General features: G+C 44.0%; 1 protein-coding gene across 4 annotated transcripts in view; it reads left to right on the top strand.

Annotated features, from left to right (window-relative positions):
• The window catches only part of LHFPL2 (LHFPL tetraspan subfamily member 2), a 248938-nt gene that overhangs the window by 73164 nt on the left and 149680 nt on the right, over nucleotides 1-26094 (top strand). For 3 of the 4 annotated variants that reach the window (XM_047731757.1, XM_047731754.1, XM_047731756.1), the window contains exon 1: nucleotides 18358-18746. The exons of the other annotated variant lie outside the window; for it this stretch is intronic. The gene's annotated coding sequence lies outside the window, so the exon portion shown is untranslated. Of the gene's footprint in view, nucleotides 1-18357; nucleotides 18747-26094 lie in introns of those variants that run through there. 4 annotated transcript variants of the gene reach the window in all.

Here is a 26094-nt window from a genome sequence, read left to right as displayed (position 1 = left end):
ATGAGTCTATTTCTTGCCTGTCCTACCTAAAATAAAAGCTCTGTGCTTTCCTGCTTCTCCTCTTTGGTTACAGCTGTTTCCTCTGTCTGATATGCCTTACTTCTCTCTGCCTCACCCCCAAACCAGAGATTCTCAACAGTGATCACCTAACTCAGTCACCCATGAAACTTAGAAGCAGAAGAAGGAAAAGGAGAGGAAGGACAAGTAGAAGAAGAAGAAAGACAGAAAGGGCGGCGGTCGGGGTGGGGGGCGAAAGGGAGGAGGAGGAAGAGGAGGAAGAATTCAGCAACTAGATCCCACCTCAGACCTACATATCACAACTCTGGGAATAGAGTCCAGTGCATCTATTTCCTTAAAATGCGTTGAGAAAAAAAAAATTAAATTTAAATTAAATGCATTTAGAACCATTGGCCTGCCTCATCCACTAATGCCCAATTCAACATCCCACCTCTTCTGGGAAGACTTCCCTGACCCTATGGAAGAAAGTCCTTCCTGCTTGCCATTCTGAGTACACTTGCTGGCACCTAACACTTTAGCCTTATTTGGCCCTAAGTTAGCTCAGAAGCTCTTTGACACCGAAGCCAAGTCCTCTAACTTTCTATTCTTTGGCCACTAGCTCAGTGTCTTGCCCACAGTAATCTTCGTAAATATTGACCAATTATTTGCCCTGAAGAGCATGGGAGTGGAGGGATGGGTGTGACTAGAAATAGATCTGGAGCACGGGGTGGAAGAAAACCAATGCTGGGAATCCAAGGCAGTGGGGGCAACAGTGAGTTTGCAGACACTTTTATTCCCCAAGCAAAGGTAAGCTGTGTGACTGATGATTGGCAGTGATCATGTCCATTGCTTTATTCTCACGTCCAGGTGAGCCAAGAGCAGGGCGCTGAGCGTAAAGTCTGTGATGATGCCGGGGAACTCCATATGAGCTGCATTTCAGGGGCTTGAGCAAACAGCTTTCAACAGGAGAGAGGCTACGCTCTGGCCCAGGGAGAGAAGTTGACTCTCCAAGGTACAAGGGTATTAAAGGAGAGATACTAGACTGGGCCAGGTGGCTGAAGTAAGGTGAAATACAGGAAAGGAACTCTTTCAGGATGGAGTTGGAAAAGGAATTGAGGCATTGGAGGCAGAGAAAGCAGGCCTACTTAGGGAGGCAGAGAAACTTCTTGAGCCATGTTTCCAACACTCTTGAATTACTTGAGTCCTCAGCTTACATATTAATCTACTCTTTCATTTCCTTGCCTAATTCCCAAAGTAGATAGACATTTTAAAACGGCCGAGCGTCTGTGCTGGACTGCAGTAAAGGACGCAAATGGAGGGACCGCCTGCCAGGGACCCTGTCTGTTGAGAACCCTGTGTTCTCTAACCCTAGTCCTACATTCTGAGGACTAGCCTGGGGCAGCCAGCCAGGCAGGAGCCTTTGAAAAGGCCCCCAAAGAAAACCATACAAAGGAGCCTTCTGTTTGGGAACTGCCCGGGGTGCCTGTTTCATCACAGCCCCTCCCCTTTCTATGATTCCACAAGTGATAGATATTTTCTAAACAGAGGAAGGAGATCTTACAGATAACACATTTATTGAAACATTCCCACCCTACCACAGCTGAAAAAGTCCTCCACTAGAACATTTGATTAGAAACAAATTAAGAAAACAGTCCTCTGGCCTTGGGGTGTCCCTCTCCCTTGATGGGCTGGTAGAGATTGCTAAGACTTCACCACTCGGTGATCTGGGGGCATGAAGAAGGAAATTACCCCAATATCAGCCCCTATGCCTCTCTTCTTCCTCTGAAAACCCTCGGTCCCCAAACTTCTCCCCTCTGCTTGCTAAACACCTGCTCTGTGACCCTGGGAGTGGGGACTTAACCACAGGAGCCTGAGATACAACAGCCATTTCCTGTGTGTCCTCTGGGAGCAGTCCCTGTAGTGCTTCCACCTTGAGCTCATTCAAACGTCAAACCAGACAACCCTGCGAGCTCAATGTTGAAGACTGATTTAAAGGACAGAAAAACAAAGCCCCAGCAGAAGTTGAATGAGGAGTCCACTGAAGTTCGGGGGACTGCCACCCCAGGGCTCTCTGATTCTAGTTAATAATAATGGTAACAATTAACATGTATTAAACATTTAATACCTGTTGAGCATCGTTTCTTTCATTTTTATTGAGATGTAATTGACACATAACATTGTGTAACTTTACGGTGTATAGCGTGTTGATTTGTACATTCAGGTATTGGAATATGATTACCACCAGAGCTTAGCAAACACCTCTGTCAGTGTCACATAATTATTTTGGGGGAATGTGTGTGTACGTGTGTTGGGAACAATTAAAGTCTGGTCTGTTAGCCATATTGAAATCTATAATACAGAATTGTTCTCTGTAATCTCTCTGATGGGCATTAGAGCTCCAAGTCCTCTTTATCTACTGGTCACAAGTTTGTACCATTACACAACATCTCCCCAGCTCCCCTCAGCCCCCAAGCATTGTGATAAGCACTCTACATATACCCCTTGACAGCAATCCTATGAGGTAGGAGCTACTATAATCATTTTTATCCTATTACTTATGAGAAAACTGAAGTGCGAAGTGCAGAGAGATCAAATAATTTGTCTGAGGTCACAGTGTTATGTGGCGTGGCTGGGTTTGAACCTAGACAAGTGGTCTATGCACTTCCCCCAGGGGTCCTAGGGTCTTCTTGGTTTGTCTGGCCTTGGCTTTCTCAGGTACCATTAAACAGCAACATAGGGCAATTGGTATGATAGAAAACTAAGATTTTTAAGAAATGATCATTGATGTATTTGGGGTTCTTAACAGAGCTGGAAGGAAACCATGAGGATTCTCTAGTGGAATGTGTACCCCTGGTTCGTTGCTAGCGAGCACAGACACACAGGGCTTGCTGAGAAGCAGGGGATTCAAAATTGGAGCAGAGAGAATTTTTCCTAACATGAGGAAATATTTAGGTCATGGTGGTTACGTGGGGGAAAAAAAGCTATGAGGCTATCTACAGCATGATCTCCGTGTTTATAAAAAGATGTATTCAAGATGATGAAATCAATGAACTTAGAGTTTTTCAAAGATTTCTCTCTCTCACTTTTTTTTTTTAAGTCAAGCAACAAGAGAGAAAGATCTTTCTACAGGTGTACGTTTTTCCTAATTCGGTATGGTTCTACAAAGGACTTTTGAGGTCCTACTGTGCCCATGGTTCAAGGACACAGGTGCCTCTGCCTTGCTGGGAGAAGTCTGCCTTCTGGCTGGTGTGGACTGGCTGGGCTGAGAGTCTCGGGCCCATCACCACCTGGGTGGGAAAACGGCCTGAACTCAGTCTGGCTGCACAACCTTTTGACGCAAGTGGAGGTATGTTGTACACGACCTTCCAGCACCGTCCTGAGTCGTGCTCCTACCACCCAGCCAAAGTCCCAGCATATACAGGGAGCTTAATATCTGTAGACTAAAAGTACATCACTCCCTTTCCCTCAGTGTAAAATGTTCTCTAAAGTCGAACAACTCCTTTGCTAATAATTAACTAATAACCTTGAACGTAGTCTTTATCCTTTTCCATGTTTCTTTATTGAAATTCAATCAAGGTTATATACATACAAGAAAAAAGCCTTATCACCCTTCAGTCTCACCTTTCCACCTTTTTTTTAACTTTTGCAAGATAAACCAATGGATTTTAATATAATAGAACATAAAAAGCTAATTGATTTGGTTTCAGATTCCCCATCGCAACTAACCTCTAAAAATCTACCATTTGTTGGATTTTGGTGTCATATCAAAGAAGAATGAATATCCACTATTATCTAGAAAGGCTATTAAAATCTCCTTTTTCCTAATACATATCTATGTGAGGATGTTTTTCCTTCGTACACTTAAACCAAACCACATTGTAACAGCATTGAATGCAGATAGAAGCACCCAATTCTTTTTTACTAAGTCATATGTAAGAGAGATTCGCAAAAATATAAAACAATGTTACTTTTCTCATTACTTACTTTTCGGTGTTAGAAAACATGTTTTTGATTTGAGATAAAATTCCCATAACCAAAATTCACCATTTTATCTATTTTAAAGTTTACAGTTCTGTGGCTTCTGGTACGCTTACAAGGTTGTGCAACCAGTATCTAATTTCCGAACATTTTCATTACCCCCAAAAAGAAATCCCTTACCCATTAGCAATCATTACCGTTTCCCCCTCCCACAGCCCCTAGCGACCACTCACCTGCTTTCTATCCCTATAGATTTACCTCTTCTGGACATCTCATATAAATGGACTCATATGCATCCTTTCATGTCTGGCTTCTTTCACTTAGCCTAATGTTTTTGGCATTTTTCTATATTGAGCATGTATCAGTAGTTCATTCCCTTTTAGGACTTAATAATATTATGCCCTGTGAATATACTACATTTAGCTTGGACATTTGGTTTGTCTTGACTTTTTTTTTTTTTTTTAAAGATTTTTATTTATTTATTTGACAGAGAGAGACCACAAGCAGGCAGAGAGGCAGGCAGAGAGAGAGGAGGAAGCAGGCTCCCGCCGAGCAGAGAGCCCAATGCGGGGCTCGATCCCAGGATTCTGAGATCATGACCTGAGCCCAAGGCAGCGGCTTAACCCACTGAGCCACCCAGGCGCCCCTTGTCTTGACTTTTTGACTGATGAATAAACCTGCCATAGTTTTTGGGTTTTTTGTTTTGTTTTGTTTTTGTTTGGGCACCTGTTTTCAGTTCTCTTAGATATCTGTGTAAGAGTGGAATTGTTGGGGCGCCTGGGTGGCTCAGTGGGTTAAGCTGCTGCCTTTGGCTCAGGTCATGATCTCAGGGTCCTGGGATCAAGTCCCGCATCGGGCTCTCTGCTCAGCAGGGAGCCTGCTTCCCTTCCTCTCTCTCTGCCTGCCTCTCTACCTACTTGTGATCTCTGTCTGTCAAATAAATAAATAAAATCTTTAAAAAAAAAAAAGAGTGGAATTGTTGAGTCATGTTTTAACCCTATGTTTAACTTTTTAAGAAACTGCCCAACTGTTTTCTCAAGGAACTGCATCATTTTACATTCCCGCCAGCAATGTAGGAAGGTTCCAATGTTTCCATATCCTTGGCAAAACTGGTTCTTTTCCCTTGTTGTTTTTTGTTTGTTCGTTTGTTTGTTTTTTACAGCCATCCTATTGGGTCAAGTGATAGATCTTTATGGTTTTTATTTGCATTTCTTTAATGACTAATGGTATTGAATATCTTTGTATGTGCTTATTGGCCATTTGTATTTATTCTTTGGAGAAAGGTTTATTCAGATCCTTTGCCCATTTTTATTTGGGTTGTCTTTTGTTATTGAGTTAAAAGAACTATTTATATGTTTTAGATACTAAAGCCTTATCAAATGTATGATTCACAAATATTTTCTCCCACTCTGTGGGTTGTCTTTTTACTTTCTTCATAGTATACTTTGATGCACAAAAGTTGTAAATTTTGATGAAGTGTGATTTATCCTGTGTCTGTTTCTTGTGGGTGCCATAGCTAATAATCCATTACCAAAATCAAAATTCATGGAGATTTGTTCCCATGTTTTGTTCTGAGAGTTTTATAGTTTCAGCCCTCCCATTAGGTCTCTGATCCATTCTGAGTTTTTGTATACAGTGTGAGGTAAGTGTTCACCTTACCCTTACACTTGAGAGATTCCTATAAATTGGTCATGTGATATTGACCGAAAAGTAAGACTTGGATCATTAGACACTTGGTCTCTGCCAGAACTTCCCTCTCACCAAATGATTCCATCATGACTTTGTCTTCATGCAGGATGTAGTCCCAAATAAGTTCTCTCAAGATTTAAATAAGTGGCACCTGGGTGGCTCAGTCAGTTAAGTGTCTGACTCTTGATTTTGGCTGAGATCATGATCTCAGGGTTGTGAGATCTAACGCCGCCACATCAGGCTCTGTGCTGGGTGTGGAGCCTACTTAAGATTCTCTGTCTCCCTCACCTTCTGCCCCATCCCCTCCCCTCTTTAAAAAACAAACAAATATATATATATATATATATATATATATATATATATATATATATATATATGAAACCTAGTAATGAATCTTCTAAAAGCATTTTCTTTTTTTTTTAAGATTTTATTTATTTATTTGACAGAGAGAAATCACAAGTAAGCAGAGAGGCAGGCAGAGAGAGAGGAGGAAGCAGGCTCCCTGCCGAGCAGAAAGCCCGATGCGGGGCTCGAACCCAGGACCTGGGATCATGACCCGAGCCGAAGGCAGCGGCCTAACCCACCAAGCCACCCAGGCGCCCCCTAAAAGCATTTTCTTATCATCCAACTGCCTTATAGAATGTTTGGTTAGGCCACTTTATTAGAAAAATGGCCTACAATGAAAGCCTGGACTTGCTTAGGTCTTGGACAGTAAACACCAAAATAGAAATCAACATTTAGTTCTCACACTCCACCACTACCCAGAATGGCCCAATATAATAACTGAACTTTGGATTTCGTAAGATGTCATAAACTATTGCTAATAATTTCCATGAAGATTTGTGAGATTTGGGTTATAAAAAGTATAATAAAACTATAAATTCATTAAAATTCAATTTATGCATATAAACAAGCATTAGTAAATGGTTTTATTTTACTATGTTGAAAAGTGAGAGAAATTAATCCATTTTCTCAGGTAGCTCCTTGAAGAACACAGTAAATGTGCAAGCAATCACTTACATTAAAATGTTAACAGGTTGCTGGCATTGCTACCTTCAGGCATTGGCAAGTTTCCTTCACTTACAATGTCACGAGTGTGGAAGTTTTGGGAAGTGTTCTGGGCTGAGAGAAAGAGAATCTATGCTTTTGGACCACAGCCAGTTTCAGACAAAGGATAAGAAAGATTTAACAATTTGTTTTCTAAGTTTGAAATGTTTCTCCTGAATTCCTTTTGTGTTATCAGTAAACATGGTAGTTGCTTTTTCTTTTGAGGTCTCTGAGGTTAAAATGCACTTTGAATGATTGTTTACTCTTGAACAGGCATATCATATTGTCTTTCATCCTATGCTGAAATGGCTACTTTCCACCAGGTCGAAGAAAGTTCAGGTTCTAAGGGAACTTTGCACTGACAGATAGAGTCCCACATTAGAAGACATAGAGATTGTTTCTGATGCGGCTTTATTTTTAGGATGGTTTTATTGATTACTTTCATGTTAATTTTCATCCCATCAGCAATCAATAAGTGCATAACTTAATTTTGACTTGAGAATCAATAATTCCATTAGGATTTGGAGGCCTTCTCTGGTTTACAAAGTTATGGAACTTTCTCAAGTAGTATTGTGTCTAAGTGCTAAAGAACAGCTCAAAACATGGGGACATTTCCTTTAGTTATTAAGTTATTGAACTAATTAATGAGGTGATGCCCATCAGGAATACTGTTTTAGACAACTGGTACGTTTCACATATCCCCATAATAAGTGGCAATTATATTTGATTCATTCAGCTTGTCTAGAGAGTCTCCCAGCCTCCAACAGAACCTGGATGGTGAAGTCCCCTGGGGGAAGCTTTCTCACAGCTGTTAAATATTTTTCATGTGGCTGGAAAGCACTCAGTATACTGAGATTTATCAAGACTATCAACTATTAGTAGAGTCTGACTGACTGAGATAGAGGTTGGTGTCTTCTACTGCCTGAAGGCCTGCCCTTGGCTTGGGTGCCAAGGAAGGCTCAACTCCACAATCTGGTGGCAAAGCAAAGGATTTGACACTGCTCTTTAACTTTTCCAGTAGGGAATCTCCCATTTTGCATATCTGGAGCCCAAGGCCCTATGCCCTCTGTAGGAGTGCTGATCATAATGACTTCATCTTTGGCCCTCCATCTTGTTTGTATTCATCTGATGACCTTTCTTGAGGCTGCATGTTCTGGAAATTAATATGTATACCTTAGAAATGCCCACTAAGGTCAGGATGGGCAGAGGCTTGTTTTGGCTTTCCATGAATCTGTTCAAGATAACACTGTCTTTCACCTTCCTGACATACAGGTAATGCTACAAAGATCTCATTAAAGGTTGGCTGTCAGATGAATACAAACCCTCCGATCTCACTACAGTGCCCTTCTGCATGTCCCCTCGCTCTGTAAAATCTGGACTAAGTTCCAGACTTTTTGGAGAAGAACTGTGCAGCTGCCATGGCTTGTCCTCTGCTAGATCTGTCCACCTTCCCCTGTACATCCCCCACCCACTGCCGAGATGCACGCTTCCATAATTTACCCTGATTAAAACTCTGTGTCCACAGAATGAAGTCATCTGATTTGTTTTCTGGTCTCAAAAGGCCTTCTCAGTTTGGGGGCTACTTTATTATTCCCCTCACCTTCTAACATGCTCCTATGAGGGGTACATCACATTTTCCATGCCTTCACTGGAATCTCATTGCTCGTCCCATGTTTACTGCCTCTGTGGCCAACACCACCTGTCACAGATGAACCTGGAAGCTATCCTTGGATTGTTTTCCTTCACTGACCACCCAGTGGGTGCTGTAAACCTTCCACCAGAACCAGTGGAGAACCACTCTCCCAGAAGACAGGTCTCCCTGTCTCTGGTCTTGTTCTCATCCAGTCCCTCTCCTCCCACAGCAGGCAGAGCAACCTAAGACAAGACTGGACCATCCTGGGATTGAAAACTTTCATTGGCTTCCTGGGGGACCACAGGATGAACTTAATGGGATTTGCAGGATTGTTGAGGTTCCCACTGACATCCACCCCCCTTCCCTAGCCAATTTCTTCTTATCTTTCACTTTTCTTCTCTGTGTGTTCTTCAGCCCTGTACTTGCTGGTGCTTCGGGCCCTTGTGCAAGCAGTCTCATTTGTCTGAGTGGACTGCCTTCCTTGTGAACTCCTACTCACCCCTGAAAACCTCCTTAACACTCTTCCCACTGGTTTTCAATGCTGATGAGCTTCTTTGGCACCTGCTCTTTACCATAGCCACTTTCCCCAGAACCTTCTCTGTCACTTCAAAAGGCTGGGGGCCTATAGAAGGCTAAACATTCCAACTTTATATCGCCAGGTTTGGCATGAAGCTCAGCACTGTGTATTAGATGAACACTCTGCATTCCAGTTATTTATTTAATTGTGGTCCCCCCGGCAAGCCTAACATGCACTGGTCTTCATTGACCTGCATCCATTCACTAGATCTTAAGCTCTTTGAGGATAGAGTCCATGCTCAGTCATCCTTGGATCCCCCTTACACACAGTAAGCAAATGTTCACCAAAATTAGTTCTGGTTGTTGATAGTACAACCATTTCCCCTATCATTTTTTTTTTCTTAACTTCTGTTTATAAACTGAGATATATTTCACATACCATAAAACCTACTCAAGTATCCAGTTCTGTAGTTTTTCAGAAACTCTGAATTCTGTGTATTCAGAAAACTGTGCCACCATCACCACGATCAAATTTTAGGACATTTTTGCTGCCCCCAAAAGAAATCCATACCCATTAGCAGTCACTCCTCACTTCCCTCTACCCACACTCTCCACCCCATCACGAGGCAACCATGAAACTATTTTCTGTCTCTATTGATTTGCATATTTTAGACATTTCATATGAATGGAATCATACCATCTGTGTTCTTTTGTTAGCAACTTCTTGTACTTAGCATAATGTTTTCAAAGTTCATCCATGTTATAGCAAATGTACCACTTCATTTTTATTGCTGAATAATATAATAAGTGTATATAGTATGCATATACCACTTTTTATGTACCCATTCATCAGTTGATGGATATTTGGGTTTCCACTTTTTTGGCTGCTATGAATAACTGGCTTGGACATTGTGTATAGGTTTTTGTGTGGACCTGTTTTTATTTCTCTTCCGTATATGCCAAGAGAGGAATTTCTGGGTCATGTGGTAGTTCCATATTCACCTTTTGAGGCATATCAAAGTATCTCCAAGTGGCTGTACCATTTACAGTCCCACCAGCAGTGTATGAAGGTTTTGACTTCTCTACATTCTTAACAACACTTGTTATTTTCTGTCTTCTCTATTTGAATCATAGTGATATGTGTAGTGTTGTTTTCATTTGCATTTTCTTTTTCTTTCTTTCTTTTTTCCTTTCTCTCTTTTTTTCTTTATCTAAGAGAGAGAGCAAGTAAGAGAAAGGGAAAGGGAAAAAGAGAGAGAACATGTAAGGCAGGGGAGGGGCAGAAGGAGAGGAGAATCCCAAGCAGACGCCACACCCAGAGCACCCTGAGATCCGACCTCAGCCAAAACCAAGAGTCCCAGGCTGAGCCACCCAGAGGCACCTCATTTGTGTTTTTATGATTATTAATGATGGTGAGCATCTTTTCAGGGGCTAATTAGCTTTTTATATATATTCCTTGGGAAAATATCTATTCAGATCCTTTGCCCATTTTTTTAATTGGGTTGTCTTTTTGTTCTTGACTTGTATGAGTTCCTTATATATTCTGGATACAGGTCCCTTATCAGATACATGTTTTGCAAATATTTCAAATAATTTTGTATTTTTTTCCCATTTTCTTTTTTTAAAGATTTTGAAAATTTTATTTATTTGAGAGAAAGAATGAGAGATCATGAACAGAGGGGAAGGGTAGAGGGAGAAGCAGACTCCCCATTGAGTGGGGAGCCCAATGTGGGACTCGATCCCAGGACCCTGGGATCATGACCTGAGCCCAAGTCAGACACCTAACCAGCGAGCCACCCAGGTGCCCTCCAATGTCTTGATGGTGTCCTCTTGTCACACAAAAGTTTTTTGTTTTAATAAAGTATACTTTATTTTTTCTTTTCTTTTTATTTTTTTTAAAGATTTTATTTAGGGGCGCCTGGGTGGCTCAGTGGGTTAAGCCGCTGCCTTCGGCTCAGGTCATGATCCCAGGTCCTGGGTTCAAGCCCCGCATGGGGCTTTCTGCTCAGCAGGGAGCCTGCTTCCTCCTCTCTCTCTGCCTGCCTCTCTGCCTGCTTGTGATTTCTCTCTGTCAAATAAATAAATAAAATCTTAAAAAAAATATTTTATTTATTTATTTGACAGACAGAGATCATAAGCAGGCAGAGAGGCAGAGAGCCTGATGCGGGTCTCGATCCCAGGACTCTGAGATCATGACCTGAGCTGAAGGCAGAGGCTTTAACCCACTGAGCCACCCAGGCACCCCATATTTTTTCTTTTATTAATTATGATTTTGGTGTCATAGCTACGAAATCATTGACTGACTAAAGGTCATGAAGATTTACTCCTTTGCGTTCTAGGAGTTTTATCATTTTTGCTCTTATATTGAGGTCTTAATCCATTTTGAGCAATCCATGTTTGTATGGGCAGGGGTTTGTATTAAGTCTTCTGCATGTGTTTATCCAGTTGTCCTAGCACCATTTGTTGAAAAGTCTCTTCTTTCCCTACTGAAATGTCTTGGCATCCTTGCTGAAAATCAGTTGACCATAAATGTGAATTTATTCTGGACTTTCAATTTTATTCCCTTGATCTGTATTTCTATCCTTTTGCCAGTACCTCAGTGTTTTGATTCTTATGTCATTTTTTCGAAACAGTATAGGAAAGCTGTGTAACTGGCAAACTGGGAAGACTGGTCTCCGTAAACTGGGAGAAAGTTCTTTTTTGTAGAAATACGGATATCAAGGGGAGAGAATAAACATCTAAAATTAAAGAGGTGCTTTAAACTATTTTAAGACTGTTGTCTAATAGCAGCGTTTCACAAGATATTTAAAGAAATCATTCTTCGGGGCGCCTGGGTGGCTCAGTGGGTTAAGCCGCTGCCTTCGGCTCGGGTCATGATCTCGGGGTCCTGGGATAGAGGCCCGCATCGGGCTCTCTGCTCAGCAGGGAGCCTGCTTCCCTCTCTCTCTCTCTCTCTCTCTCTGCCTGCCTCTCTGTCTGCTTGTGATCTCTCTCTGTCAAATAAACAAATAAAATCTTTAAAAAAAAAAAGAAATCATTCTTCAACTATAAAAACAATGGTTTTGTGGTTCATTTTAATTTCACAGCTTATGTCATTATCATTCATATGACCTCAAAAGTGATTGAACATTATTTTGTATAATTAGCATAGCACAGTGTCATTCTGTTGGAAGAAAAGCTAGAACGAATCTCAGTTGTGTGGATCGGGCTTGTCTTTAATTCTTGTTTTCATTAAGAACCTTCCCAAGGTTGTTCAGAAATGAACACAGGTCATAGTTGTCAAATGAGTTCTATGTGAAATAATAGTGTTTAGTCAATGAAGAAATGGCATTTTAGGGGGCATAATTCATTTAATACAAAGCTCCTTTGTTTTTCTTTTCTTAATGGAGGACATAGAGAGTATCCTCTCGGGTCCAGATAGAACTTCAATTTAGATAATGTAGTTTCAGTCATGACAGAAACACGGTCTAGACAATGCTGTCATCTCTTGTGACCTTTTTACCATCTCTGCTCTGCGGGGCATGAGTCTACTGCTTTTTCTCAGTGAAGACGCTGCACCCAGATGTTTAGATTGTCTAGTGGCTCTTATGTAAGGATTCCCATGATTCAATTCCTCTTAGAAGTTAATGCCAGGAAAAAGTTTGTCTAACTTGAAGAACAACTATGATTCTTTTACCAGACCATGAGAACTGTATTATTCACTGTATGTCATTCTTGCCTTGGTTCTGGGAAACCAGAGCTAAATTTAATGCTCCACTGTGGTAAATCAAGACACTGGCAAGAGAACTTTTTGCCTTCTTCCATTTATTTTTTTAAAATATTTTATTTTATTTATTTACTTGTTAGACAGAGAGAGAGAGAGCACAAGCAGGGGGAGCAGCAGGCAAAGAGAGAAGCAGTCTCCCAGCTGAGCAAGGAGCCTGATGTAGGACTTGATCCCAAAACCCTGGGACCATAACCTGAGCCGAAGGCAGATGCTTAACCGATTGAGCCACCCAGGCGCCCCTATTATTTTTAATAACAAGTCACCCCAGGGCCGTATAGAAATAGTCAGAATACATATTATGATCAATAATACTTAATAATTACATTATCAATAGAAAATAATGTATCTTCTAACTCTAACACTATATGAAAATAGGGTGCCCAATAATTGCTGGTTTTGTAGATTTACGTGTTGTACTTCTTGTTTTCAGAAGACAATTAAAAGAGAGTAAAAGAAAAAAGTGCCTTGAAGGCAAGATTTTCAGATTAGAGATTGGGTTTTTCAGTCTGGACCAGATTTGGGGCAAGCATCCACTCATAATGCAAAAAACAGCAATAGTTTCCTCAAATTCTCATCCCAGCATTGCTATTGAATCACACTGAGTATTTTCCAAATTTTACTGTAGGTACTAATGAGGGTACTAGTAAAATCTTTCCTCTTAGAAGTTAAGAGAGTAACACATAATTCATAATAGAAAAGATAAAGCACAAGTCAGGGACCAGATGCACAGCATTGTTGTTATAAAGGGCTAAAGCCTGCTTTCTTTGGATGGTTTTATGCCTGTCATGAATACTGTAAGACAGCTAATCCCCCAATCTTCTCTGTATTTTGTACCTCTTCAGAGAAAAGTTTGTAATCCAGGAAAATGTCTGCAGGTGAATACCTGGAATGAATTGAATTTGCCAGTTACACGTTATCGGGCAGCTAAGATTGTTGTAGAATTTACATGCAACATATAAAGTAATATTGCAGTAGAACATTCTCACTGTATGGAAATTTCCACCTCACTTCAGGGGTAAGCTCAGTTGGACGAGGGCCAGATGGACTTGTTTATGGTGGTGGTGACATAATAGGAGGAAATGAACAGAGTACCTTCTTGAGTTGAGTTTTGCTGGAGTCTCATGGAATCAACTTTTGGAACTAGAGGCAGTAAAGCAAAGTACTTCTTTAGGAGTCAGTAGCAAATGAAAACTAGGGCTTCATTTACAGAATAAAGGACGGCCAGAAGGTAGAGACTGTGGCCTGAAGATAGAAGAGGCCCACAACCCTTAGTTTTGTCAGAAGAGAGCAAATGCTCAAAATTCTGTGCGCTCATTTCTCTCATGACTTAACAACAGTGTATCTTTAGTGCCATGTTTTTCCTTGGCTCCTGTGTGGACAGGATAGATGTGTGAAAATTGAGGAAGTGTTTTCTACGGGTCATTGAGATTTTCTTTATCAGGAGCTTATGGTCCTTAATACCTGACTGGGTCTTACTGCCCTCCTATTACATGGTTCTTGAAAAATCTTATATGCCTGTTTGCACTTATAGTATTTGTTCTCACTTGGAGATATTTTGCCATCCTCATTCAACAAATAGCTTAACGGGATTTCAGGAAAAATAGGGAATTTTTTTTTTTTTTTTTAGTGTTTAAGAGCACCATTTTCAACCTTGAGTTAAAAACTGAGGATTGGAAGCAGAAAAATGAAATATGACACGACTAAACCCATTGGATACTGTGGCCAGGTCATTGCTGTGGCCAAAATGCTCTGTGTCACGTTGATCAGAGCACTGATTTTAATTGCCCAGAGACTTTTTTTTTTTAAGATTTTATTTATTTATTTGACAGAGAGAAATCACAAGTAAGCAGAGAGGCAGGCAGAGAGAGAGGAGGAAGCAGGCTCCCTGCTGAGCAGAAAGCCCGATGCAGGGCTCGAACCCAGGACCCGGGATCATGACCTGAGCCGAAGGCAGTGGCTTAACCCACTGAGCCACCCAGGCGCCCCGCCCAGAGACTTTTTAATTAGGAAAGCTCTTCAAGTCTTTGTGCTCAAAACTGCCTTTTCTCCATCTGTATTTGTCAAGGAAAATGGATTCTTAGAATTTCAGATGATTTCTTTGTATAACTAGATCCATGGATAAAAAGGCAGGATGATAATTTTTCAGAGACTGATTTTTCATAGGACCTCAAGTTGGTGAACTGCAATTTTGCTAGTTTCCTTGAAGAGATTCTCTGGTTAAGTCATTTTGTTTTTTATGTGATCTTCAAAAGACGTTGATTTCTGAATGTGTGTCTAGCCCTGGAATTCTGTGATCACAGTTTAGGAAATATCAATTTCTAAGAAGGGGGAGGGGAGGAGTGGATTTGAGAGGGTAGTTTTTATGAAGATGAATAGGCAAATCCAAAGTTAATCTATATTCAGTATGCTGACAGTCATGAAAATATATCAAATATGTCTGTTGTAAATGCATATTTTACTTGCATTCCAAGCAGATTCACATTCAGAACAGGATACAAAGCGTTTGCACCTGAAAAATATCTAGCCCTGTTGATGCAAGTTATACTAGGTGGAGTATAATGTTCAGAGAAATGAGTGATTTGTACAGGCAAGTAAATTCAGAATCACATTGTAGCCAGGCACCACTGTAATTTTACCTTGTGACCTATCTAGTGGCTCATAATTATTTTCTTCCAAGGCCCCCTTGTCATTTGACCAAACTCCTCAGGTACCCTTTAATTTCTTATAATTTCATCCTCACTCATCCCCCATTAAGTGTTTCTTGAACATTTGGCTGAAACACATGAAAGAAGCAGCATTCACAGTATCCCAAAGTTCCTGTTATTATCCTTCTTGCTCTAGCTACATTTCCAGAAAGCTTAAAAGTACTTTCTTCTTGAACTATACCTTTTAGCATCTCTCTCCTTCTCTATTCTCCCTGCCCATCCTGAATTTTTTGCTTCCTGCCAAGTGTAATTTTTCTACTCTTCAGCTCTGAATGATCCTATCTGGGGAACTTGAGTTAATTTAAGCCCCAATAGTATCAAACAGTTCTGAGGAAACCTGAGTTTTAGATTTTCCTATTACCTCAGTAACACAAGGCATAAAATGGGTGTAAACTGACTAATTTACATGTCCCAGTAGGTATTTACCTTCTCAGACATTCTGAAAGACACAGCAACCTAAGGTATTAGATGAGGCACTAATGTAAATTACATCCATATGAAATATGCAATACCGCCCTGTGAGACCATGTTCAGGTACCTACAGTCCCCGAGGACGGACATTTTTGTGTTTCTTTTTGTTCACTGATGCATCCGCAGTGCCCGAAAGAGTTCCTGGCATATATAGTAAGTGCTTTACCCATGTATGCAATGAAGTACAGCCTACTTCCTAAGCGCAGAATTAAGTACAGTCTATTCTGGGGCACCTGGGAGGCTCAGTCCTTAAGCGTCTGCTCTCGTCTGCTCTTGGCTCGGGTCGTGATCCCAGAGTCCTGGGATCGAGTCCCCCATTTGAGCCCTCCATGGCTTCCTGCTAGGCGGGAAGGCTTCTTCTCCCTCTCCCACTCCCCCTGCTTGTGTTCCCTCTCTCCCAGTGTCTCTTTCTAATAAATAAATAAAATTTTTTAAAAAGTACAGTCTATTCTATTAAAGGCCTGTTTCTGTAATGAGAATATAAGTAACGCAAATGAACTCATTGATATATAGGGAAAGGATATTCATAAAATGGGACAGTTGTATTGGTTCACAAGCAATTGTTCCTGGCACTTTAGTATTTTGCATCCACAAGTATTGGCAGTTCCAAGCAAAACACAGCAGACCGCTGCTCGTGGAGAATACACAGTGCTGTGCCCACGCCCATCCACCCCATGTTCTTTCTCTTGGAGTCAGCTGGCCATGAGTTCTAACTTGGAAGGGTTTATTGTGAGGGGGGAATTCACCTCTTACACTTGTACATTTTGTGCTTATCTTCCAAACCCAACAGCCTCCATCCAACAACTCTCCTTCCAGTCCCTTCATCAGTGACTGCCATCTTTTTTTTTTAAGGTAAAAGTCCTATATTTATATTTACCGTAATATTAGGAATTTAACATGGCTCATAAACTCTGCTAGTATGGTTTTTGGAATGGTTACTGTTTTTGTTAGTGTTCTAGTTGCAATGTTACATAGATTTGGAGTTGTTTGGGGGCACCTGGGTGGCTCAGTGGGTTGAGGGTGCGAGTGATGGTTTTGGGTGAGGTCATGATCTCAGGATGGTGACCCTGAGCCCCAGGTCTGGCTCCAAGATCAGCGGGGAGTCTGCTTGCGATTCTCCTCCTCTGCCCTATCCCCTACTAGTGCACATGCACACACTCTCTCTAAAATAAATAAATCTTTAAAAAAAAGATTTGGAATCCTTTGTTGCTAAGCCTATTTTCCCCATAAGCCTTGTTATTTCTAGTGTATGATTTCACAAAATAGGAAAAACACATACATCCTTTTATAGAAGAAATGTTGTACTACAAACTTCTTTTCAATGAAGATAAGTAGGATTTGGCTGTGGGAGAAGATAAAAGAGAGCATTCCAGTTCTGGCGAAAGCATCATCAGCTCCCAAGTGGATACAGGATGGAACCTTCTGGGAGGAGGGGAGGAGTCTCGGCTGGCAAGCCAGGCTCTGAGGAGTGGGTAAGTGGGTGGTTTTGAACAGAAGAGTTTTAAATTCAGAATTTTCTGTGGTAAAGTGCCTCCCAGAGCTTTTAGAACAGGAAGTAGCCTGCCTGAGCCTTGTTCTAGAATCATAACCCAGTAGGCATGTGCAGATGGACCCCCGTGCAAGGAATGGGGGAGAGAGCACTGGAACCATTAAGTACCCAAACAGCGAAAATCCGGAAGGCGGCATTGGACTTGGAAAGGACAGAATCCGGAAAGTGGCATTGGACTTGGAAAGGACGGGACAACTGGGAAGACCTTAAAATGAATAATTAGTAAGACTGGCTATGGCAATGGAAGAAGCTGGGGAATTGAACCGTAGGGTCTGTGTTCAAGCAACCAGTGGAAAAAGTTTTCCCAGACATGAGACAGAGAAGCTGGGGACATGGGCAGGTCTGACAAGAAAAAAAAAAAGACAAGAAGGATATGCCTTTTCAGAGTGTCGGCTAAAGTGCCTTAGGAATTCATCCTTAGACTGTATTTTGACAGAAGAGGATGGTTCAAAACCCTAACTAATCTATTTACGAATATTTGTGACTGCTTGCAGTTTCCTCACCTAAAGAATCACAGGGCAAAAAAACTTATGCCTGGTGCCCTCCTCTCCGGGAGAAGAAGGTGAGGATGGGGATCCGGCAGTCCCCAAACCCACCCTCCTTTCCGGGGGCTGGCGGGACGGCCGTTTTCCCGTTCTGGCCCGGGCCTGGGGAGCTGCTTCGGGAGCTCCAGGGCCCACGCTCCGCGGAAGGAGTCCGGCCTATCATCCCCGACTCCGACTTCGCCGCTCACTGCCTGGGCCGTGTGCATTCTGAGCGCTCCCGAGTTGCCCGAAACTGCCCCCCAATGTTCCTCGGAGCGGGCCGGGGGGGATCTCCGTAGGATTCCAGGAGGCGCCGCCGCCGGGCGGGTGCAGTGACCCGCTCCCAGGCCCCCGGGCCTCCGCCCCTCCTCCCGGGGATCCCCTTTCGCCAACAGCCTCGCGGGCCCCGCAGGACACTCCCCTCGGGAGGCCGGGCCTCGTTGTCCCGCCACCGCCCCCGCCTCGCCCCCAGCCGCCCCGCCCCGCCCCGCGCGAGGCGCCGGGAGAGCCCCGGCCCCGACCCCTCCCCCTGAACGCCCGGCCCGAGAGCGGGACGGGGGCGGCGATGGTGACTGGGCAGCGGCTCGGGGCCGGGTGCTGGGCAGGGAGGCTCCGCGGCTTCTTTCTCTCTCTGCTCCCGCCCCTCTCTCTCCTCCTTCCTTGATAGCCCCGCCGGCGGCCGCTGAGGTCGGCGCTCTCGCCTCGTCTCCTCCCCCAGCTGGGTACCCTCTCCTCTCCCCTCCCTCGCCCCCTCCTCTCGCCGCCGCCTCCTCCTCCTTGCCCGAGCGGCTAGCTGCGAGTAGGCGTAACGGAAAGCCCCGGCGTGGGGAAGGCTGCGAGCTCGGAGCCAGAGACGCGGAGCCGGGGCCGGGTGAGTTGGAGTCGCCGGGCCCCCTGCGCACTGCGGGAGGGAGAGCCCGCAGCCCCAGCCAGGTGGGGCGGGCGGTGCCGGAGGGGAGCACCCCGCCCCGGCGCTGGCGGGACCGTCACGGACGGCGGAGCCCGGGCTGCGTGCGCGGCGGCTGGAGCGGGAACCTGGTTCCCGCGCCCCGGAGCCCACGGGGAGGGAAGAGGACAGTCGCCGGGACCGGGACGGGTGTCGGATGCTGGGCATGGAAGGGAGCGGCTGCTTCGGCTCTCATCGCCGCGGCCGCCGGCAGCAGAAATGGAAAAATTGTTCCTGGAACGGCAATTTGCCGGGAAGCCGGCGCGAGCCTAGCTCTCCCGCCGCCACTGGCGGGCTCCGACCGGTGGTTCCCGCGGGCACCGCGGCACGCGGATTTGGGCGCAGCCGGGCGCCGAGCTCTGTGCGCTTGGTACGGCGCGTCGGGAGCCTCGCGATGGTCGCCCCCATGGGGCTTGGTGTGTGGCGTTGGGTCACGCCGGCCACAGACGTCAGCTGCTTTTCAAATCTGGACTGCATTTTTGTGGGCAGCGCAGTGATTTGGGGTGCGGGCTGGAGGAGGTGGGCGTGGAGCGGGGAAGACCACATCTGGGATGGATGGTTGAGCCCATGGGATGGCGTCAAGGGCTGGGGAAGACTCTCTGTGTTTCTGGATGTTTTTAGGCACAAAGTTCCCCTCATCCGGTTTTTCCCCCATCCATTTAGCGGTCTAGTGTTCTTTAAACTGAAAAAAGCAAAAGGATTTTCCTTCATTCCGTTTAACTTTTCTCTTAATCTAGAAGGGTCTTGAGTTTCAGGAGAGTCCTTCAGCTGTTTCAGTGCGAGTAAATGAGAGTAAAGACCAAGTCTCATCCCCCACCCCCATCTTCACCAACCCCCCACCTCGGGCCATTTCCTGTATTTCCCGTTTTCTCTCTGTGGTTGTGTGCGTAGTTGTAGGTTGCCATCAGTGACCCACATGTAAAACTACAACTTCTCTTTGCAATCGCAAAGTAGCCCGTGTAGATCGGTGTGTTTTTGAGCCACAAGGGGGAGAGGGATGAATAGGAGGGGGGGAGGGGAGCGGTTAGACTCTCCTCCCAGAGAGTTAAACCTGAGTAATGAGTTCGAAGGACCGTTTATCATGGGCGCGTTCCTTTTCCTACACTCACTCGCTTGAGAGCTCCACCCCCAGCACGTTTAAGCGAGGATGGGTGCTAATTTCTTTGGCGTTGCCCTTTCCTGGGTGTTTCTGATTCTTTGCTCCTGGTCTTTTTTTTTTAAGATTTTGTTTATTTATTTGACAGACAGAGATCACAAGCAGGCAGAGAGGCAGGCAGAGAGAGAGGAGGAAGCAGGCTCCCCGCTGAGCAGAGAGCCGGATGCGGGGCTCGATCCCAGGACCCTGAGATCATGACCTGAGCCGAAGGCAGCGGCCCAACCCACTGAGCCACCCAGGCGCCCCACTCCTGGTCTTTTTAAAAGCCGACTTCTTTTCAAATTGAAGAGATAGGGAACACATGCTAGTGGGAAGATAAAATGTTTTAAAGTAGAGGAAAGAAAGTCCAAGACTCTCATTTCTTTTTGCTATCCTACGGTGACAGGTTCGTTATTAATCTATGTCAGAAATCTGATGCTGATGAAATATTTGAGGGGTTTGAAGTAAGACCACTATTACCGTATGATAATATTTTTTCTAAGTGGTCACACATAGAGCAGGTAGTGTGGCTGGTTGTGGTTTGCAAAGGGTGCAGCAAACATTTTAGGCCAGAGGGAAGACATGGTATGTTGCAGGGGATGATAGGGGCGGGGAGGGAGAATCATTTGTCTTTGGAGCAGTCCAATTAAGAAGAATAATTACTCTGCAAATGAACATTCTCAAATGTAATTTGAATCATGGTACATGAACTAGTCATTTGTCTTTAGGAAGGAAAAAGGATCTTTGTAGATGAGAGCAAAGCAGTGCCTTCTGGAAAAAGGAATGTATACTGTTCATCGATGTAGATGGGCTCAGAATTGATGGCACCTGCCTACAAAGATGTGTGGACTCGTGAATTAAAGAGATTTCACTCCATATAGGGGACAGGGCAGGAAGGAAAATTCCACAGTGGAAGACAGAAAAACAACGTATGGAAAAGTACATAGTCTTTTTTTTTTTTTTAAAGATTTTATTTATTTATTTGACAGAGAGAGATCACAAGTAGGCAGAGAGGCAAGCAGAGAGAGAGAGAGAGAGAGAGAGAGAGGGAAGCAGGCTCCCTGCTGAGCAGAGAGCCCGATGCGGGCCTCTATCCCAGGACCCTGAGATCATGACCTGAGCCGAAGGCAGCGGCTTAACCCACTGAGCCACCCAGGCGCCCCATAGTCTTTTTTAATGAACATTTTGTACAGCTTCTCAACTTCTTTATTGCAAAGAATTGACAAAATAGGCGAAAATATAAGAGACCCAGATTGGCACTGTTGAGTTCCCAGAGATCCTACTTACTATCTGAACTTTGGACAAGTTATTTAATTTCTCTCAGCCTCGGTTTCTGTATCTATAAATTGGTGGTAATAAGAGTTCAAGTCGAAGACTAATCTTGAAGATTAACCAGGATTACTTTTGTATAGAGCTTGGGGTGATGTCTTGTGCTGAGTGCTCAGAAAATGTTAATGTTGGTTGTCAACTATTTCAAATGCCCTGGAAAAAGCAGTGCCATGCAAAGCGTCGGAATGTGTACCTGAAAGTGAGCTGTGGTTGCTTAAGACAGACCCTGAGTTGAGGCTGACCCCCTGCCCTCTGGCAGCCCACAGACAGAAACACTTGATCTTTCTAGAATATACACGCTGCATCCTTTTGGCCCATTCTGGTCCGCCTTCTCTGGGACTCCAGTCCTAGGGAGTGTGTGATAGAAGTTCCATGTGGCTCCGAGGGCAAGAGCACAGATGGGTTGCAATTCCAGGCCTCACTGACCCTGTGTGGCAGGTTCTCAGGTTTCCAGTCCCATGAAAGTAAATATGCAAATTTTGTTTGAGGTGGGGAAGAAAACCTTAGTGGTGGACAAAAGTGCATACTTCTTGGGGAATCCTAAAAGCAACATTTTACTCAATGCTTTACTGCTCTTGGAAAGCTACAAGCAGTAAGTAAATATCTAATTTCTAGAATTTTTTCCAAAAAGCAATTTTAAAGTCCGCTTTGGGGTTAATGATACACTGCCCAGTTTTTATTAAGGTTGTAACTAACACAAAGTGAACAAAAGGCATTCTTAGCAAAACACTTTCTTGAGCAGGGGAATGAGCTGTGTGTCACTCTTCTAATTTAGGAGGACTGCCTCTTTGCTTATTCATCCATTCTTTTATCCTGTCATTCAGCAAATACTTATGAAGCCTGTTCCATGGGGCGGTGTCTGTTCTGGCCTCTGGTTAACACAGCAAGAACCAAGAGGAGGCCTTGTCTCTCATAGAGTACACATTCTAGTTGGGGAAGCAAACTCTGTGTGCACAGGACTTCCATAAACCCAGGAAACTCCTTTTTTCTTTCTTTCCTTTTTTTTTTTTTTTTTTTTTAATTTATTTAGAAGAGCCTGTGCTAGGAGAGCAGAGAGCTGGCTGGGTGTGCTTCCCTCCCACAAGCCCGCCTGCTTAGGGGGAGTGATTGGTCTGTGGATAGCGGTGATAGGGGCAGCCAATCCTGTGGATTCTCTGTAGGAATAAGGGAGAACTGATTTATAAAAGTCTGTGTCCAGTTTGAATAGTGAGTGAGTAGAACCAACAGCCACATGCCATGAAAACAAATACTTTTTTCTCAGAGGTGAGATTTCTCAGCCTTAGGGAGGCAAAGAAGGAATTACAGGTCAGTTTTCATCATCAGCTTATAAAACCCAGATGTGTCCAGGGAAGAATCTGGTGTGGCACTTAAAAAACTTCTCTTGCTCTCCTGCTCTCTCACTGTGTAAGGCATGAATGAAGGAATAAAGAAAAGTGGATACTTGGTTCCTTGTGCACCTTCCAGGTTTTCTTTTTTTCATCACTTTTAAAATAACATTAATACATGATGCAATGATCGCTTCTCGGCCTTTTGGCTGAGTGTAATACATGATGCAATAATAATTGGTTGTTTGGGGTCTAGGAGGCTTGCAAAGGTGTGAGATAGTCAGGGCTCTGATAGCAGTTGTGTGGACTAGAGGCAATGTTGTATAGGGAGGACCCTGAGGGTACTGGGGTTGAGTGCAGAGCTGAGGAGTCTGAACCTCATCTCCAAAGCTGGTTGAACGGAGGAGAATTTGCAGCGGGTAATTGACTTGCTTTATTGTGTTTTAGAAGAACTTGGTGGCTGTGACGTGGGCTGGGTGACAAGGAGACCAGAATGGGGACCGAAGATGAGTTAGGAGGCTAGTGCAGGAATCCATGAGGGATTTGGAGAAGGAGAAGGGGAGAGGAGGGAGGAGGCCAGGAGAGACGGGTCACCCTTCCTTGGTCATCTTTTAGGTGTGGGCACTTAGTGAGACTGACCACTTGCTGAGGTAAGCAGCTGTGGACCCTCAGTCTGAGGAGACAGTGAGGACTAATGAGCCCAGCTGAACCCCATACTGAACTGTGAGCCTTCCATGGGGAGATGCCCAGCAGAGAGCTGGAGACACAAGCAGGAGGAGAGGTCTGGAGCTAGAGATGAAAGAGGGAGTTGTGTTTTTTTTTTTAAGATTTTATTTATTTATTTGACAGAGAGAAATCACAAGCAGGCAGAGAGGCAGGTAGAGAGAGAGGAGGAAGCAGGCTCCCTGCTGAGCAGAAAGCCCGATGTGGGGCTCGAACCCAGAACCTGGGATCATGACCTGAGCCGAAGGCAGCGGCTTAACCCACTGAGCCACCCAGGCGCCCCGAGGGAGTTGTTTTTATAATAGTGGCAAGTGGTTGCCTGGTTGGTGGAGATTTATTAAATAGTGCTCCGGGTGACAGTAATTGGTGTCCTTATAACTGAATTTTCCCCTTTTATCCTTTCAGCAGGCCTAACTGGGGATAGTCAAGACCTTGGCCTTAAATGACCAGTCTCTTACTGGTGTTATTTTACATACATGGTAGATCTGTTTGTTATTTTGACCTGAAATAATTAAGAGGAATATATGTAGAATGGCTCTGAACATATTTAATAGCCAGGGTGTATAACTGGTAAAATTGATTACTCCCCCTCCCCCAGCACACACCCCCCCCCCAAAATTCCTATGTGGAAACCCTGGTTTCTCTAGTGTGGTAGTATTTAGAGGTGAGGCCTTTAGGAGGTGATTAGGTTTGGATGAGTCATGTGGGTGGAGTTCCTTAGGAGGATTAGTGTCCTCAGGAGGTGAGAAACCGAGACCAAAGCACCTGTGAGCTCCCTCTCCACCACAGAGAGAAGGCTGCCATCTGCAAGCCTGGAACAGGAACCAAACCTGACCGTGCCTTGATTTTGGACTCACAACCTCCAGAACAGTGAGAAAGAAATGCTGCTGAGGTCACCCAGTCTATGGTATTTTGTTATCGCAGCTCCAACCGACTATTACACAGGTGTGTGTTGTATTTCACAAAATGCAAGATGACCTTTATTTGCTGAGAAAGTAGTTTTGTGTGCATCTAGAAAATACCAAATACGGTTAAAGAGGTATGTCATCTGCACGTTTTCTTAGTTAAACCGTAATACCCTTAGCTAGGTCAAGAGAAGTACCCAACTCTGACTTTGAGACTTGGCAGGTAAGAAAGGAGAACCTCGCTGTATTTTGACTTTTCCTCCTGTGGCTTTGTTCTGATTTGGATTTAATCCCATGTTTGTTGATTAAGTGGTGTTTTGGAGAGTATTTAAAAAATATTTTAGGACGCCTGGGTGGCTCAGTTGGTTGGACGACTGCCTTCGGCTCAGGTCATGATCCCGGAGTCCCGGGATCGAGTCCCGCATCGGGCTCCCAGCTCCATGGGGAGTCTGCTTCTCCCTCTGACCTTCTCCTCACTCATGCTCTCTCTCACTGTCTCTCTCTCAAATAAATAAATAAAATCTTTAAAAAAAAAATTTTAGTCAAAATTAAGATTTCTGAGGTGTTTACTTAGGTGAATTTTTGAGGTTCTATTGAGGATAGTGCAGCCAAACTAGCTTTTAAGCTCTTCATGTGGTTTCTAAAACATTAAGTACTGAATGCTGTAGTCAGTTATGGTATTTGAATGAAGACTGTTGAGGGTTTTAGCAGGTCCATAGCAAATAATGTTTAACACCTACTGAAGTGACATTAGCGAGAAAAGCAGTACTTTGCTTGTTTCTTGTATATGGACAGAGAGGAGTTCATGAGGCGTCTCCAGGTTTCCTGGCTTTTGGCAACTTCAAGGTATTACTTTGAGGATTTGCAGCCCAAGCTAGTGTATGAAGCTCAGATGTTACAACAGTAAATAAGGGGCCTTTAAAGCACTCCCTGTCTGTGGAACTAAGGATATTTCCATGTGGGCTGAATATCTCTCATCCTACAAGTGCACAGGCTTACAGGGATCCCTGGATGTCTGGAAGGGAGCTTCACACATGCTTGCGGTTCCCAGGTCTCTGTTTCTGATTGTTCCATACACCCTTTCTCGCAACACTAATTTTCTCCCCTTAAAGAGGCGTCCGTGTGAGGACGCGGTGAGAAGGCCGCCCTCTGAGACACAGGACGGAGGCTCCGAATCTGTAGGTGTCTTGAGATCTTGTACTGGGAAAACTAAGGTTTGTTTTCATGTCACGAAGGAGAGGCTTATCTGCCTTCTTTTTTGAAGTTACCATATGGCCCTTGAGGGCTATTGTTGTTAATTTGAATTTCATTCATTTGTGGAATAATTAAAAGTGTGCGAAATAGACCCCAGTGAATGCATGTTGACTTGCAGGCATGCTGTTTGATCTGTGCACACTGTGACTCCCCTTACTGCTGTGGATTTAGGGTAAGACCAGTGGGGATTACTAACCATTGTCAGGCTGTGTAACCAGCAAGAACACCTCCCCTCACGCCTGCCTGCTTAACTGGGGTGCCATGGAAAGGAAAGCTGGCAGCCGTAGACAGTCTGGAAGGATGGAGACTGAACTTTTGACTGTTCATTTTAGGCTAGTGCGATTAGAAGTGACCAGTTATTTTCTTTATTCTCCTATTTTTTCAGGCTTTCTGTAAAAAGCATGTTACTTTTAAAATCAGAGCAAAACAGTTGGTGGGTGTGTGTGCTTGTGCAAATAGTTTTGGCCACAGCACTGTACATCTCCTTAAATATGTGATGCATCCATAATAAAGCAGGTTTCTGTTTTAAAAAAGAATTGCAATTCCTGTTTGTGGTAAACAAAGTTGCTCATAGTGGGAGGCTGGGAATACAACCAAGCTTG

This window comes from Lutra lutra, chromosome 5 (genome assembly GCF_902655055.1).
Source record: "Lutra lutra chromosome 5, mLutLut1.2, whole genome shotgun sequence".
Classification (NCBI taxonomy): domain Eukaryota; kingdom Metazoa; phylum Chordata; class Mammalia; order Carnivora; family Mustelidae; genus Lutra; species Lutra lutra.
This window is presented reverse-complemented; position numbering and strand designations above follow the sequence as displayed.